At 42.1% G+C, this 16,003-nt stretch overlaps 1 long non-coding RNA gene across 1 annotated transcript; it reads right to left on the bottom strand.

The window, feature by feature from the left end:
* Positions 1 to 7,317: 7,317 nt before the first annotated feature.
* On the bottom strand, positions 7,318 to 14,956 carry LOC308477332. The gene is made up of 3 exons (XR_013986497.1): positions 14,854 to 14,956; positions 11,876 to 11,980; positions 7,318 to 7,530 (listed from the first exon to the last, which is right to left on the bottom strand). It is a non-coding gene; the product is annotated as an uncharacterized lncRNA (long non-coding RNA).
* Between the last annotated feature and the right edge of the window lie 1,047 nt (positions 14,957 to 16,003).

Here is a 16,003-nt window from a genome sequence, read left to right as displayed (position 1 = left end):
ACCAAACAAGACTCTATCTCTCCAAATCTGGCTTTTTCCAAGTTCATTTGTCAAATCCAACAACTCATGTTCCTGCTGGGCCACAGCTCCCTCCATCTCTGCCACCCGAGGTCCAACAACGATCTCCTCCTTCATCTGATCTGTCAGAGCACATTCCTGATTTGATTCCTGAGTGGGTTCTATATAGATACCCACGGTTAAACTATTTTCTCATGGAACATATTCTTGTCTACTCTCTCCAAGGTCTTAGATACCAGCACTTGCTATCAAAATCTTTGTTTCACTGGACATGTCAGTGACAGGACATGATACTTTCTGCATGTTCTCTGCCATAATCTGCATGTTCTCTACCCTTCCCCTGACTTTCACTGCTATGTGACTGCAACTGAGATCACAACAGAGCGTCTGTTGGTGGAGCATCTGTCCCAGATTCAGTCCCTGGTATTTCCAGGTTGGGCTGGGAGAGACCTGTGTCTGAAACTCCGGAGAGCCACTGCCAGGGAGAGTGGACAGTCATGAGCGAAATGGACTAATGGTCCAGCTCGGTGTAAGATGCATTCCTGTGTTCCTACAATGGAAAGTGATGTTAGCATGCAAAGGATAATGGTCTAGCTTTGAGGCTCTGAAGTGAAGGCTGAGCCAAAACATAAACCCTATCAGGTGTATCAACTAATTAAAGAAAAAAGGTGCCAAAACAATATATTGCAGGGAAGCTCAATGACCAGTTTTAGAGCCATTGAATTATTTTTTTCCCTGTGAAGTGTGTGTCAAGTCTAGCTGGCATTAGTTCAGTCATTCTGTTTTCCTTTTTGTTGGATGTATTCGGAATGCATAATATTAGAATGAGAAACACTGAGTCCCAAGATTAAAAAGGGGAGAAGGGAAGGGGGAAAGTGGATTCATATACAAGCTATTTGTTCAGTGGACTGTATAATGCTGGAGGCAGAAAGTATAAAAAGAAATCCTCAAAGTCTGCAGCAAATCAACATGTCACTTTTAATCTATACTTTAATAAGTTATGCAGAAAAGCCTGGAGTTTCTGTCAAAACAAAAAATAGATCACTTTTTGAAATCATATCAGCAAAGGTTCCATCATGAGGTTTGTTCTGAAAATGATCTGGATGATTAGTAGTTAAGGCTGAAAATGAAAATTTTAATTTAGGACCCCCAAAAAGTGGGCACTGAAACATGTTGCAGTTTGGATTGGCCTGGTTCAGAGTGTCAGCCAAATATGTCTTATTATTGTTTAATCATCAACATCATTTATACACCACCCTTCATCAAAGACCACATGGGAGTATAATATGTTTTTTTAAAAGCTGAAGATACCATACAATACCATACAATAAAATCACCATGCACCAAATCATTAATACCAAGCAATTTTCAAATTACAGTAACCAAGACTGCAGCTGTTAACACATCCACATAAGCACGTAAATTAGGATGCCCCAACAGCCCAAGTGAATAAATGTGCCTTTAATAGACATTAAAAAAAATCCATATTGAAATTGTTTAATTTCAAGGGACAGGGAGTTCCAAACTTCCATTCCACCATCATCATAGTTTCTCAGTCCTCCTTAAACTAAGCACACTTAGTCTGCATTGTAGGGAGTGTTGGCCCTTAGGGCTATTTCCCCTTATTTTAACTTTTTTCATCCCTTAGGGTTACCCAAAGTTGGTTGTTCTTCTTGTTGTTGTTTTTACTTCTGCAATCCTTGGTATTCCTCCAACACCAATGGTATTTCCCTCTTCTGTGTGGACGCTGAATTTTGGCTAAATTAGGATCAGCACAAACAAAATGAGTTTGCATTATTATATAGGATTCTCTTAGTTGTCCCAGGCTAGAACAGCCAACTTAAGGGTTTTCTGAAGATTGCACAGGGGTCTCAACCCACAGGTCTTAGCATGTGGCAGTGGCAATAAATATGCAGCAGGGGAATGATCCAAATTTGGATTTAACTATCTCAAGTCTAGTTTCCACCCTTGTTAGAAACAAAAGTCTGACCATTGGTCTTCCTAGCTCAGCATTGTCCACACAGACTGGCAAAGGTTTCCTAGGGTTTCTGACAGGGAACATTTCCAATCCTACCTGGAGATACTGGGGATTGAACTTGGGAACCTACAAAGCAGATGCTCCACGACTTAACTAAAACACATTGTAGGAGATGTCACATTAACTAGTAGGACCTAATCCACCATTTGGAATCAATAGCGCAAATCATCTGAACTGGGGTGGGGAATCCTTTTTTCCCATATTTCATCATGTGGAAGCTTGGAGGAGGGCATGTGCTGGGGTAAGGCAAAGGGAGAAAGTAGGTGGCCCTTGTCCTTGTCCCGTGGCTTATTTTCTAGCTGAGTAAAAAAATTATATGCACCCATCCTCCCACATATCTCTCCATCCTCTATCCAGGAAAGCAAGAGGTATTAGCACAGGTCAAGGAAATATTCCATGTAGGCAACTGCACCTGAGGTGAGCAGGGAGCAGGGGCAATGGGGTCTGTGGCCTGGAAAGAGCCCCAAGGGCCAGGTAGAGGACTTATTGAGCTCCCAGGGCTGACATTCCCCACCACTGATCTAAACCATTATTTAGGTTCTCTTGAACACTGGTCTTTAGCTGGTCGGTCAGGAACCGCTAGTGAGTTGCAGTCTGATCCAAGGTGGGTTACAACAGAAGCACTACCACCATGCAAATATATGGTAAAAGATTAAGAATTGGGTCCCCGAAAGATGGGTCCTTGGTCTGAAAAAGTTGGAGATTGTGTCCTCCCTAAAAGAGGGCACGTGCTGTGGTAAGACCTGGAGACTGACCTCCTGGTTGTGGGTGGGTCTATTGGATAGCCACAACGCCCGATTAGTAGGTCCCTCATTGCTGGGTGTAATCTGGCAAATGAATGCAGTTTAAATGGATCAAGGGACCTGTATAATCCCTTGCACGTGTCCCAGAGCTTTCTCTTTCAGTTCGTGCATCGGAACACCCGCCCACCTCTCCCTATATTTAGGGTATTTTTGCGATTGACCTTGCTATGCCGTCATGTGTTGTCTGTCATTGGGACAGGGGCACAGCAGGAATTTCCCCACTTGGCTGATTGGCTGTGGCCATTTGGGTTTCGCCTGCCGCATAGCAATTCGTCACAACTTGTAAGGTTGCGGCTAGGTATTGGTTCAGGTGATAGGGATGGGAGAATGGTCTCGCCATCCCTATGTGAAGGGTATTATGTTAAAGGAATCCAGGGACTCAACTTGGTTTGGTCAACCCCCGTGAGGGGGTTGTGCCCGTGCCTGAGTCCAGGGGAGCATCTGGGGAGTGAACAGAGTCTGTTCCTGGGCTTTTCAGCTACCTCAGGTGTTCACCTTTGGCTGACATGATAGAGCTCTGGGACAGCGCTACCTGCAAGATTGTAGGGAGCTAGTCGAACCAGAGCTTGTGCAACCACTCACTTTTCTGTAATCAGTAAAGTTGTGGGCTAAATTCTGCCAAAAACCAAAACTAAAATTTGAGTCAAATGTGTCTTTATTTAGAGGGGAGGTCTCTGGGTCTGAACACACAAATATCTGATCTTGAACATCTCCTTGGTGTGTGTGGGTGTGGGTGTGTGGAGACAGACACTGGTATGCAGATAGTTTAACACATGGCTTATTTCTCAACTCATTTGTGTTGGATTTCCCCTGTTTATGTGTTTGTTGTTCAGCCAAGCATTCATTTCAGGACCAACTTAATAGCACAGGTACGAAGCGAATGTGTGATTTAACAATTTTTATGAGACAGCTTGGCTTGGGGATTACTCTTTTTTTAAAAAAGTTGCTGTTGTTTAGAAAAGCTGATTTAGTAGTGTACCAAACAGTCTTCCCAGGAGATAGTTCGGTATTCCCAGTATTGGGTGTTGAATAAAGACATAGTGTAAATATAGATATAGGCGCATGGCATGGACGGGTGATCAAAAGCAAAAGTTCTGATAGAATGGCTAAGGAAGGGCTTTAAGCCACTTTAAAATCACCAGGGGCCTTGATTACTCACCTTTTCATTTTGCCCAGAAGCATGCGAACAAATATATAGCAAGAGATGGAATTCAATAAAGGCAACAAAACATAGTGTCAGAGCTGGAGGCTGCTGAGAGTCTTTCTCCTGCAGTCTGCCCACTTCATTCTCCCCATGAGGGTAGAGCGTTGCAAAGAATACACAGTATTCCCAATCACATATATTCTTTTTAAAGCAAAAATATAGAGTGGGTGGCACAGATGAGGATGCTTGCGAAAGAGAAGAAATGATTGGAAGGGATGCGCCGCTAAACCCTCCCCACTGTTCATTGGCCTTCCCTGACAATCCTGGAAGGCAGGAGGGACATTGCTGCTGCCTAAGTGCTGGACAGAAGGCTGCCCCCTGCTGCAAGGCCCATTTCCACCTGGTCTAGGAGGCAGGGCCCAGACTCATCCTGAACAGCTAAAACAGGCATAGGCAAACTCGGCCCTCCAGATGTTTTTGGACTACAACTCCCATCATCCCTGACCACTGGTTCAGTTAGCTAAGGATGATGGGGGTTGTAGTCCCAAAATATCTGGAGGGCCAAGTTTGCCTATGCCTGAGCTAAAAGGCTCCTGGGATACCGGAGGGACATTTCTGGAACAACTCTTGGGTTGGGAAAACTGGCTAAAATGGTTTAAAATGTTTAAAATGTTTCTAGCTTTGATTCCTCTGTTTTGTTTTTGTCGGGCTGGTGTTGGTTAAATGTTTACTTGGGGTTGGCAGTTGTTTTAATTTGGGTATAACTGTAAACTGTTTGTTATTATTGCTTTCTATTGATTTATTGGTTGGTTTGTTTGTTTGTTTGTTTGTTTGTTTGTTTCTTGTATAGGATATTTTGTTTTTTAATGTTTGATGTTTTGTCATGTTTTCATATATATTGTAAGCAGCCCAGAGTGGCTGGGTAAACCCAGCCAGATGGGTGGGATATAAATTAAATTATTATTAATGTAGTTGTTGTTGTTGTTGTTGTTATCGCCCTCTCCATTTCAATTGATTAGACCCCCCCCCCCCCCCCCGTTGGGTACAAAAGAATGAGATCTGTGGAAAGATAAATGTCCCTGTGCAGGAAGGCTTATGAAATACAGGTGTCCCTCCACTTAAGTGGGGAGTTACATTCTGGGGCCCTGTGTGAATAAGTGAGGGTGCATGGGGAAGAGAGAGAGAGGCTCACACTGGAAATCGCTTGGGGCTGCTGCCTGGCCTTTCCCAAGCCTGCCTGCCTCCCTGTCTGCCCTAGAGGAGCCAGTGCATGCAGCGGTGGCTGGCCACAAAGGGCGATGGCTAAGAAGGGTGAACTGATGTCAAGATGGAGGCGCAGATATATGGTGGAGGTGGAGATAGGACAACTCCTTCCCCCATGCCTCAATCAAAGGCTGCCTTCCCTTGCTTGGGCAGCAGCCCCTGGCGAGACAAGGCCAATTGATTGATTGATTGATTGATTGATTGATTTCACAGCGCACAAACATGGTCGTGTGCAAGTGGTAAGTGTGTGTGTGTGTGTGCGCGCACACATATATACACTATTCACATTACTCAGTGAAGTCAAGAATGGGAACAGGTAAAATATGTAGTTCTGCATTTTTGTAGAATATTTGTAGGCCTGCTCCAGCTCCACACTCATGTTTCCATGGAGCAAGTAAGGGAGAAAATACACAAGTGTCCCGAAGCCCTTCAGCACTTACAGACATTAAATAAATGACACAATTTCCCCAGCACTTCAAATTAAATCTACAATGTCACTTACAGTCTGTCACACCCAGAAACCATGTAATCGCAGGATTCATGTTCTTAGCTAGGGGTGAGTCAAAAATTCTACTCGCCGAATTACAGTGTTTTAACTGGAACATGTATTAGGATTCTTACATAGTTTCATTTATTTTTTAATATTTCTGAAAGTTTGTAAGGAACATTGTACATGAGCTGTTTGCCTCAACATTCAGTCCTTTCATATATTTTAAGGGTGCATCATCAGCTCTGGGTGGGGGCAATAACAAGGCAAATTTGAGTGATTTGGGGGTCTTTCCCACCTCCCAAGAAACTTCTGTCCTTTTCTTCAATATATGATTGATTGTTTGTTTCCATTTATCTCATTTTTATTTAGGTCCATGAGCCCTGGAGAACCTTTCCAAAATGATGCCCACAAGGTACTGAAGATTTGGGGGTGAGGGTTAAAGCACAGCAGCAGATGTGGGTTTTTTATATTAAAAAAACAACCAGTCAACAGCATTTAAATTTGCTAAATAAATCCTACAAGCTCTGCTTTAACTAAGAAACCCATCAGAGATCTTCAGAACTCTGCAGACAGCATTCTAGACAGCCTCACATTGTAAAGCATATTGGAAGACACATACAGGCACTGGAAGGAAAGGGTCAATGTAAAGCTTAAATAAATAAATGTGCAAGGAACAACTCACACCACTGAGCCCCTGTTCATTATTGTAAGATAAGAAAAAGCAAAAGATAAAGCCCCACCCTCTTCCTCCTGAGGGATTATGAAATTGAATTCCTTTTACTTCGCCTTCAAAAAGACCCTGAACATATTTGTCTGCAATTTAGAAGTCTTAAATCTACTCTGGAGGACCTCCTGTGCCTATTCTTTTCATTCACTTTGGCCAAAAGTGGGGGGAGGAATTATAGTCATTTTTTAGATTCCCCATTATGGTGAATGGGAACCACAGCTTTATTTTACATAGAACAGCTCAGAATCTGAATTATAGATCAAAGTGGAGGGAGCATAGATGGACTCAGAAACAGACTGGAATATTTTTATTTTTATTTTTTTTAAAAAGCTACTGCAGATACAAGGAGAATCTTGGGGCTTAGCATGACCCCTCACATATTTAGCCCTTCTATACATTGATGTGTGCACACTGTAGGTTTTTTGTAAAACACAACACCAAAGAATCTCAGTGCAATTATATTATGTATAATTAGACCAACTGCATTTTTTGCTGTGTTTTTCTCAATATGCTTGTGCACATTAGTCCTGTACAAAGATAAAGGTGTGAATTATCTGATGGTGAAAAGTACCGTATTTTTTGCTCTATAAGACTCACTTTTTCCCTTCTAAAAAGTAAGGGGGGATGTGTGTGCGTCTTATGGAGTGAATGCAGGCTGCGCAGCTATCCCAGAAGCCAGAACAGCAAGAGGGATTGCTGCTTTCACTGCGCAGCGATCCCTTTTGCTGTTCTGGCTTCTGAGATTCAGAATATTTTTTTTCCTGATTTCGTCATTCAAAAACTAGGTGCGTCTTGTGGTCTGCTGCGTCTTATAGAGCGAAAAATACGGTATTATTCTACTTAAAAGAGAATTAAGGATTAGCAGAGTAACAGAATGCAGCTAGATCAAATTCTGAAACAATAAAGGAACAGAATGGTGAACAGCCACCTATCCAGCCTCCAGGCTCCAAGCGTTGTCTGCAGGAAGTACCGTAGTTGTTGCTCTGTTCTGGTATTACAGTAGACCTTGACAGGCAAAGCCTTGAATGCTGTTGGCTTGGAGCTGAGCTGCAAAGAACAATACAATCACATGGTTCAGTATGATATGGGTTCACGCTATAAAGGTAACATACAGTTCTTCCAGGAGTTGTTTCCTTGTGTTTTTTTCTAGCTACAATGGTTGGGTTGCTTATATTTTTGGTTCGTATTGATTCAACAAATCAAGGATAGAACAACAGTTGAATCAAGGATAGAACAACAGTCGCCAAAAGGTCAGAATCTATCACTTTTGTTAATTGAATCCATCTTCAAGGCTACCGTGCTGATGCTCCAAGGTCAAGAAAGGGCATATACCACTATAAGAACTGAAAATGGATAGCAGTAGCTTGTGATACACCAATTCTAGCTGGTGATGAGTTTAATTTTGTGCGTGTGTGTGTTTTTAAAAAGAAGCCACAAGTTGTTTGATATTTTGTCAGTTTATTTTCCACCAGGTAAATGATTCTGCTGGGTTTCAGTTCTTTTAGGCTTACCTGGCGGGCAGAAATTATTGTTAATGCATCTATTATTTATAGCATATAATGCTGTTAACAAAAGGATCCTCTAGGAATGTCTAGATATGCTATTAAAATTGGTTTGTACCCTTGCCATGTGCAAAGAGTAGCTGATATTCCTGTGTTCATCGCTCCAACAAAGCATGGGGGTTGACATATGCCATCCTAGACTGCTAAAGTACCTGTGAAGTCACAACAAATGGTTCCCTTAGGATATCTCTAGTTCAATATTCCTTTTCTACTTGTTTGTGCATTGATTTCCACTGAAATTTTCAAAGAGCCTTGCATGATATCTAGCCTGGCAAGTGTGTGTTTGTGTAGTAGGTGTGTGTGTGTGCATGCACGTAGTGCTGTTGTTTTAAACAGCACTCAAGACACTGCAAATGAATCTGCAGTTAAAGGTGAGCGAGGTATGAAGGAACAGATGGATTTTTTAAAAAAAAAATTGCCATGCATACTTGGGGATGACAAGCAGTCTTTGTGGTTAACTTGCGTCCATCACTCATCCACCGCAGCCACAAGTAGTCCCTTACATTTATGAATAAATGAGCCATCACAGAACAAATAACAGCCTTTAATCAATGACCAAGCAGGAAGCAAAATTAGGTCCTAGCCACACCATAGATTTAAAGCACTCTTCTACCACTTTATACCAATTATAGCTTCCTCAAAAAGAAACAACCTGAGAACCATAGTTAGTTAATGGTGCTTACCTCACAGAACTAAAATCCCCAGCTTTTTAAACAAATCATAGTTCCCAAGATTTTCAGTGACTGGATCAGGCCATTGGACCATCTAATCCAGCATCCTGTTCTCATAGTGACCAACCAGATGCCTATGGGAAGCCCTCAAGCAGGACGTGAGTGCAGTACTTTCTCACGTGTGATTTCCAACAACTGGTATTCTCAGAGGCTTATTGCCTCCAACACACTCTGATTAGTGCAAAACGAAACTGAGGCCCTTTAGACTGATTTAATGAAGTGCTGTACCAGTGTTGCTGCTTATAGGTTCCATGTGTACGTTTCGAAAGGTCACATACTCTGAATGTTTCAGGATTAGCCAGGGGGGGAGTAGCGGGTTAAGTGCTAATTTATTTGACAGAGTTATTAATGATAAGACTTAGAATGGAAAACATGGTTTCTAAACTAAGCTGGGCTAGTTAAACAAAATCCACCAGCTTCCTGATAATTGCTAATGGGCTTGGGATAGGATTAAAATGATCTCTATGTAGCAAACATATTAATCCTGCAAAAAAAAAAAAAACCAACAACACTAAAGGGATAAATATTTCCTAATTGTTTAATCCAATAAACACTTGTAAACAGGTATGCTGCTGCATGATAAACACAAAAACAGACTTAGGCTGCAGTCCTATTCATGGTTAGCTGGGAGTAGAATTCAGTGGAATTTGTTTCTGAGAAATAAATGAAATAAATAAAATTATGAGAAATAAATGAAACAATTGGTGTGGTGTCCCCCCCCCCATCTATCTATAATTAACAGAATTGTGTTTTCCCCCCCTCAGAGAAAATTATCTTTATTAGGCCTCATTAATTCTTTCCCTATGTGAGAACATTGTTCCCACAGCCTTCCATGGATGAGACTCCAGTGAAAAAATGTCACTATGGGACTAGTTCTATACCAAGAAATGCCTGCCAACATTCCCAAGTGAAGGCACTTTTATCAACACATCCTTGTAGTTCCAGCACCCACATCTCTTCTCAGGAATCCCATCTCAATAATAATGTTTTATACAGTCCTCAGTCATTCACATCCCAGACCTTATTTAAACATGATGTTCAGGTGCATTGAAACTGCTTCCCCATACAGAATATCCCACGTAGCTGCTTTCATATTGAAATTGGCCGTAACCACAGTGTGTGTTTTGAGCATGCCTGTGCAATATCCACTGGATTATGAAACCCTGCTGTAAAAAAACTAGCCCACTTAGTGTCACATTTAGCATGACTGCACCAGTGCAACTGATATATCAAACAGGTACGATCATCTACAAAGTAAAATATTACTTACTTAGCAGGGGGTGGGGAATCTAAGAAATAATATTGCACAAAAAAGAGAGTTTGGGTTTTCTTGGTGTCTCCTGCATATTTCCATAATATTGTCTCTCCTGTATAGTGATTTGTTGGACCCATAAATTGTCCATCAGGCCCTTCCATTGCAGATGTTCTGTTCTTGTTCAGTGTAATGGTGGGGATCAGCAAGAAAACATGGAAGAGAAGAATTGTGGGCAATTGAAACTTCAAAGTGAACCCAGATTTTTACTTATCGTCAAGAGGAACAGTTGTCCTGCCGCCTGCTGTCATGCCTTGTTGGGACCGCGTCAGTCTGGCATGATGTCAGGTGTTCGGTAGGCATTGCTGTCAGGGAACTGGAGGTGCCAAGGAGGATATCACATCGCTGAACAAGACGCTCCTCATCATGCCTCCAGTTCCTCAAGATGAAGAAGCAGTCAGGTACTGACAGGAAAACATCATCCAAACTGACATGGAACAGTGAATGCCATGGCAGTAGCAGTGCTAACTGTGAAGTTCTGTAACGTTTTTAGAAAGCAAGAGAAATGAAGCGAAGTAATTAAGGTTATCCACAAGCAGAAGAAGATGACTGGGAGGCATGCAAATGGAAGTAGGGATTTGTAGTTGCTGTGCACATAATAAACTGAGTATTAAAGCCACCATTCTACCTGTTCTGGACATGAGTAGATATCACAGTTTTTGTATATTCAAAAGGTAGCTACTACAGTGGTACCTCGGTTTACAAACTTAACCCGTTCCGGAGGTCCGTTCTTAAACCAAAGTGTTCTCAACCCAAGGCGCGCTTTCCCTACTGAGGCCTCCCACCACCGGTGCCCTTCCACCATTCGGTTTTCGAGGCAACGTTCGCAAGCCAGATCACCTACTTTCGGTTTTGCGGAGTTCATTAACAGGACTGTTCATAGACCGAAGTACCACTATACTTTTTTTTCCAAGTCCATTTTCACCTGTGCTCCGTAAACTGTTTAAGCTAGAACAGTTGAGTTTCACCCAACTCCTTCACATTTTTTTCAAACCAAAGCCCTTTTAAAAATTCATTAAGGGTAAAACTGTGTTGGAGTGTATGTGTGTGTGAAGTAAGCAGTAATGTGTACTTGACCCATCCACTGGAACATCTATATCCTTTGCATAAGTGCAGGGGCTCCCTGTAGACAATTTAATGAATGCTCAAAAGGTCAAAGCATAGCCTGCCACTGTGATGCTACACTGCATCCATTTTACTTAGGGATGATGGCTAAGTCCATTCTTTGCACCTTCAGGACTTAATGTGTGAAATGGAACTTGGTTACCCCTGGCTCCATGCCCTGCATAGAAATGCAGTTGGTTGCTGCAAGTGAGGTGGCACTCTCTCCCGCCCAACCTAGTAAACACATTTTCAGGCTAGTATCTTCTGCAAACTTATTTACAAGGCTGGCTTAACTTGAATTTTTAACTTGAATTTTCACACCGATTTTTAAAAAAATGCAAATTAATATAGAAACAGGACAAATCAGACCTGTAAGTACACAAGTAAAAGTGACACAGACTAGAAATAGATTGATTGGTGCATCCTTATTTTTACTCCATTGACTCAAGCCACTTTGTGAAATGAACAGATACCCGTTTTACTCCCTTACTAGATAAAACCTGGCCGGTTTCCATTTAAAAAGCAATCCATTATAATTATAGAGAATCATTGAAGCAACCTCAAAATTCAGCTGGCAACTGCCCCCCCCCGCCCCCCCGGACAAGAAAACTACTACCACAACATCCCTGTAGGTCATCATTCAGTTTCTGCTTAAAAACTTGTAACGATGGAGAATGTACCACCTTCAGAAGTCTTCTGTTCCACTGTTCCATCAAAGGGGTTCTTCGCAATATTTATTCCAAATCATTTGTCTTGCAGTTTGAATCTGTTGGTTTGCGTCCAACCTTCTGGGGAACAAACCCAAATATATTCAGTTGTTACTGCATCAGAAGTGTTCTTCAGCACAGCATGTAGGAATCGGCATGGGCCAGGGGAACATAACACTATCTTCACAAAGCTATGATTCAATTTGTTTGTACGCAACATAAAACAGCTATTAATGTCAGTGATTCCAGAAATAAAATCTTCCATTTCTGCAGTCTCTGAATTGATACCATTATCTCTCCACTCAACAGGAGTGTAACATTAAGCACAATATGACTTTTATCGCAGCCAAGACATAAACAAAACAACAAGGCGGCTATTTTATTTACAACAAATACCTGCAGGTCAGATTTAACCTTGCAAAATGAAATGGTCTTTAGGTCCTAATGAAGGAGATCAGCTGTGCTATCTTGCGGATTCTTTGGATGCCGTGAAAATAAAAGTAGCCTAAAGTGTGCGCGCATTTCAGTTCTCTGTATCTATTCAAGTAATGCCTTATTTTGGATTTTGCTGTATGGTAGAAGGAGTTGATAGTGTCTGAATAAGGACGCTGGCATGTACATTTTATTGTGCAGTTTACAAATACTAGTTTCTTCTCTTTGGAGCGGGAAAGGCTGGCCTCTCTCTTTTGTACACAAATATAATTAGTTCAACCAATATCTGATTAACAAGGTATGCAAGACTTTCTGAGTTGCAGAAAACCCTACCTAATGCCATTCACACAACACGGCAAGGACAAGGAAATGAATGTGTGTGCTCCGGCAGGGAGGAAGACATTTGCACCATACATTTAAAACACATACAATGCAAATTCAAAATGCATCGCCTCCCCCAAGAATCCTGGGAACTGTGGATTGTTGTTGGTGCTGGGAAATGTAGCTCTGTGTAGCTTCCAGGAACTCTCAGGATTCTTTGGCCGGGGGGGGCGGGAGCCAAGTATGTGAAATGTACTCCAGAAGTATGGTGCGCATATGACCTGTGCCAGGATTTGGGCCTTCATGGATGCATTAGAAACTTGCAAGTATAAGCTTTGCCTGTGAGACCCGTCATCGCTGGAGCAATGATGTAGTCTATGCTATTGCTTGGTGTTTTCCCCTGTACAAAGCAAAGGTCAGAATGTAGGGATCTCTCCAGTAGGCACTTTGGCATGAGATGGTTCAGCACACATAGCCTAGCACCATAGCTCTCAAGCGTCCCTTATCCCAGTGCCATGTCCCGCTGCTGTCCCTTATTGATGATGTCCCTTAAATTTCCCGGGTTTCAAAGGAAGCAGCTCCTCTCCCTCCCTCCCTGCTGGCCAGGGAGGAGGGAGGCTCCAGCTGTGTTGCTTGGCTGCATTGCTCACCCAATAAGAAGTCTAAGAACGACTCGGGGGTGGAGCTTGCATGCCTTGTGCTGATCAAATCAGCTGCGTTGCCTGGGGACTCACCTTTGCTCAGCGCTTCCCAGCGGAGAGGTGACGGTGATTTTCCTTGAGGCTTTGTTTGGCTGCTGGCTGGGCTTTCTGCCTTTGGCTCAAAGGGGCTCAGAAGTTAAACATACCTGTGCCCGGAAAATCCCTTATTTTGGCTGCTGATCCCTTATTTTTGAGGCTGCTGGTCCCTTATTTTCAATCTGTATGTTTACAGCTATGCCTAGCACAGCTCCCGCCTGCTCTGCTATTTGCACAACTGCTGCAGTGCTTTTTCCCCAGTTGCCAAATGACTTGTTTTTTTCTGCACATTTGTGTCACTCCTGAGTTGGGAACGCATTTATGGTCCATAGCTGTTACTATAGTGGCACGTGGAAATATGGTCCCAGGAACAGGACTGTTTTGCTGCAATTTAAGCCCATTGGCTAGGGAAATCATGGACCATCCCCACCACCCTATCAATACGAAAGGCAGCAGGTGTGATAAGTATCTATAGTTGTATCTGTATCACCCATACCAACAGGCAGAGTGAGACAGCTGCCTCTGGTGGCCGATGCTGGGGCTTGGGCAGCAGCAATGAAATACTGAAGAACAGAGGTGCTGCCTTCAGGTGTGGTAAAATTAAGCTTCCAGTTGAGTTGGCTTTAGTGTATGGAATGAGGGGAGGCTCCATTTTGTACTTCAACTTGAGCAGCAAAATGCTTTGGATTAGTTCTGACCATCTTCCCAGCCCATTTTGGGACTCCTTACGTCAGAAAGACAAAAGATTACTTCTAAAAGGGTTAGCTGTATTAGCAATAAGAAAAAGTTACCAAAAAAATCCTGGAGGAACATTCTGAAGTATTGTAGCATAAAGCTTTCTTGCAGCAAGTCACATCACAAGAACCAGAATGTTTAATACTAAATAAGCACATTTCCATTTATCTGCTGCAGGGCAGATGATCATCACATGCTTTAAGGTGATGTTGCAGCAGACAAATTCTGATGTGCCTTAATGCATGTTTAAGGAGTTCTCCTTCTTGAGCAACATGTCTTAAAAAGTTACTGCTGTGCCTATGATGGTGGATATTCACAGCACTTTATCTCTTTCCCTAAATACAGATAAGTGAGCATGTATAATTAATCTGAAAGGAACAAACCTGAGCATTACGAACAAGGTAGAACGCTTTTGTTCTATTCAGATTTCACACAAATAAAATGTAATTGCTACAACACTTAAAGAATCTGCTGAAATGAGAAATACAGCTTTCAGCTGTGTCCGGCAAGGAAGAAAGCACACACAGTAGACATTGTTACTCCCATTAAAATTACAGTGCTAATTAAACTAATTACACACATGAGCCAGGCAAATTGTTAGCGCTTCACTGTAGAAAAGGCTTCACATCATTTAGCAGGGCAATGATTTTTGTGCACAAAATAATTGGAGGAAAAATATATGTAAATGGAATGTAATCATCCATTAGCTGAAATTATTCCTTGCCTTACCTTAATGCAAAGCTACTTCTGATGTCTGTCATTTTTCTCTTTGCAAAAGCCAAAGGTGGTATTGCAAAGCAATCTAACAAATGTCTCCTGTCTTTCCCATCTGAAAGCAAGGAAGCGTCTTTGAAATTAAAACCTGAAATTCTAACTCACAATGACAGTAATAAATCCCTTCCCGCTACCACCCAATAGGCAACACTGCTTTGTGTTCAGGCATTATGAAGTTCAGTAGCAGTAAATTAATGTCATGTTTTATATTGTGACCTAGAAATTTGTTGTGTTAAGTGTTAACCAAGCCCTTTGAGGCTGCACAATTATTTTACGAGATATATATAAAGTGTGACAGCTTTAGCAATGATCGCATATTCCTCAGTTCTGTTAAATAATGCCTAGCATCTGTCACTGACATGGGCAACTTTTTCAGTAGTTCCAAATATTTCATTTAATTAGAGACTGACAGCTGCATAACAACAAACTTGAGTTTCCGTAATTCACTGTTCACCCAGTTTGTGGCAATACAAAGAGGATGTCCAGTTCTGATAATACTTTACAGTCCACCCATCCATGAGGAAGTTGTACCTCTGGCAGAATTTAATGTTGCAACTTTCTAAAATGTGTCTTGAAGGGTCAGAGTGGGTAATGGATGCAAAACACCCAGTCACACCAAGCAAAAAAAGAATAATTAAATGCACAGGCACTCTGCCCCCATTTTCCAGTTTAATCCTATACAGTGGTACCTCGGGTTACATACGCTTCAGGTTACAGACTCCACTAACCCAGAAATAGTACCTCGGGTTAAGAACTTTGCTTCAGGATGAGAACAGAAATCGTGTGGCGGCAGCGCGGCAGCAGTGGGAGGCCCCATTAGCTAAAGTGGTGCTTCAGGTTAAGAACAGTTTCAGGTTAAGTACGGACCTCCGGAATGACTTAACTACGTAACCAGAGGTACCACTGTACACTAGACCGACTACTATTTTATATATTATGGTATAATTAGATCCCATGGAGCTAAAGGCGCCATGCATGGTTTTCCCTCTGCAGATAATGACTGGGCCAAGGCCGCCCACTAAATTTCATGGCTGAACAAGTATCTAAACCTGGGCCTCCTCCATCTTAGGCTACATTGACACCATTCATTTAAGCCACTATAATA

Source organism: Podarcis pityusensis (assembly GCF_964106645.2).
Source record: "Podarcis pityusensis genome assembly, chromosome: 5".
Lineage (NCBI taxonomy): Eukaryota > Metazoa > Chordata > Lepidosauria > Squamata > Lacertidae > Podarcis > Podarcis pityusensis.
Note: the sequence above shows the minus strand (reverse complement) of the source record. Positions and strands in the feature narration are given on the sequence as shown.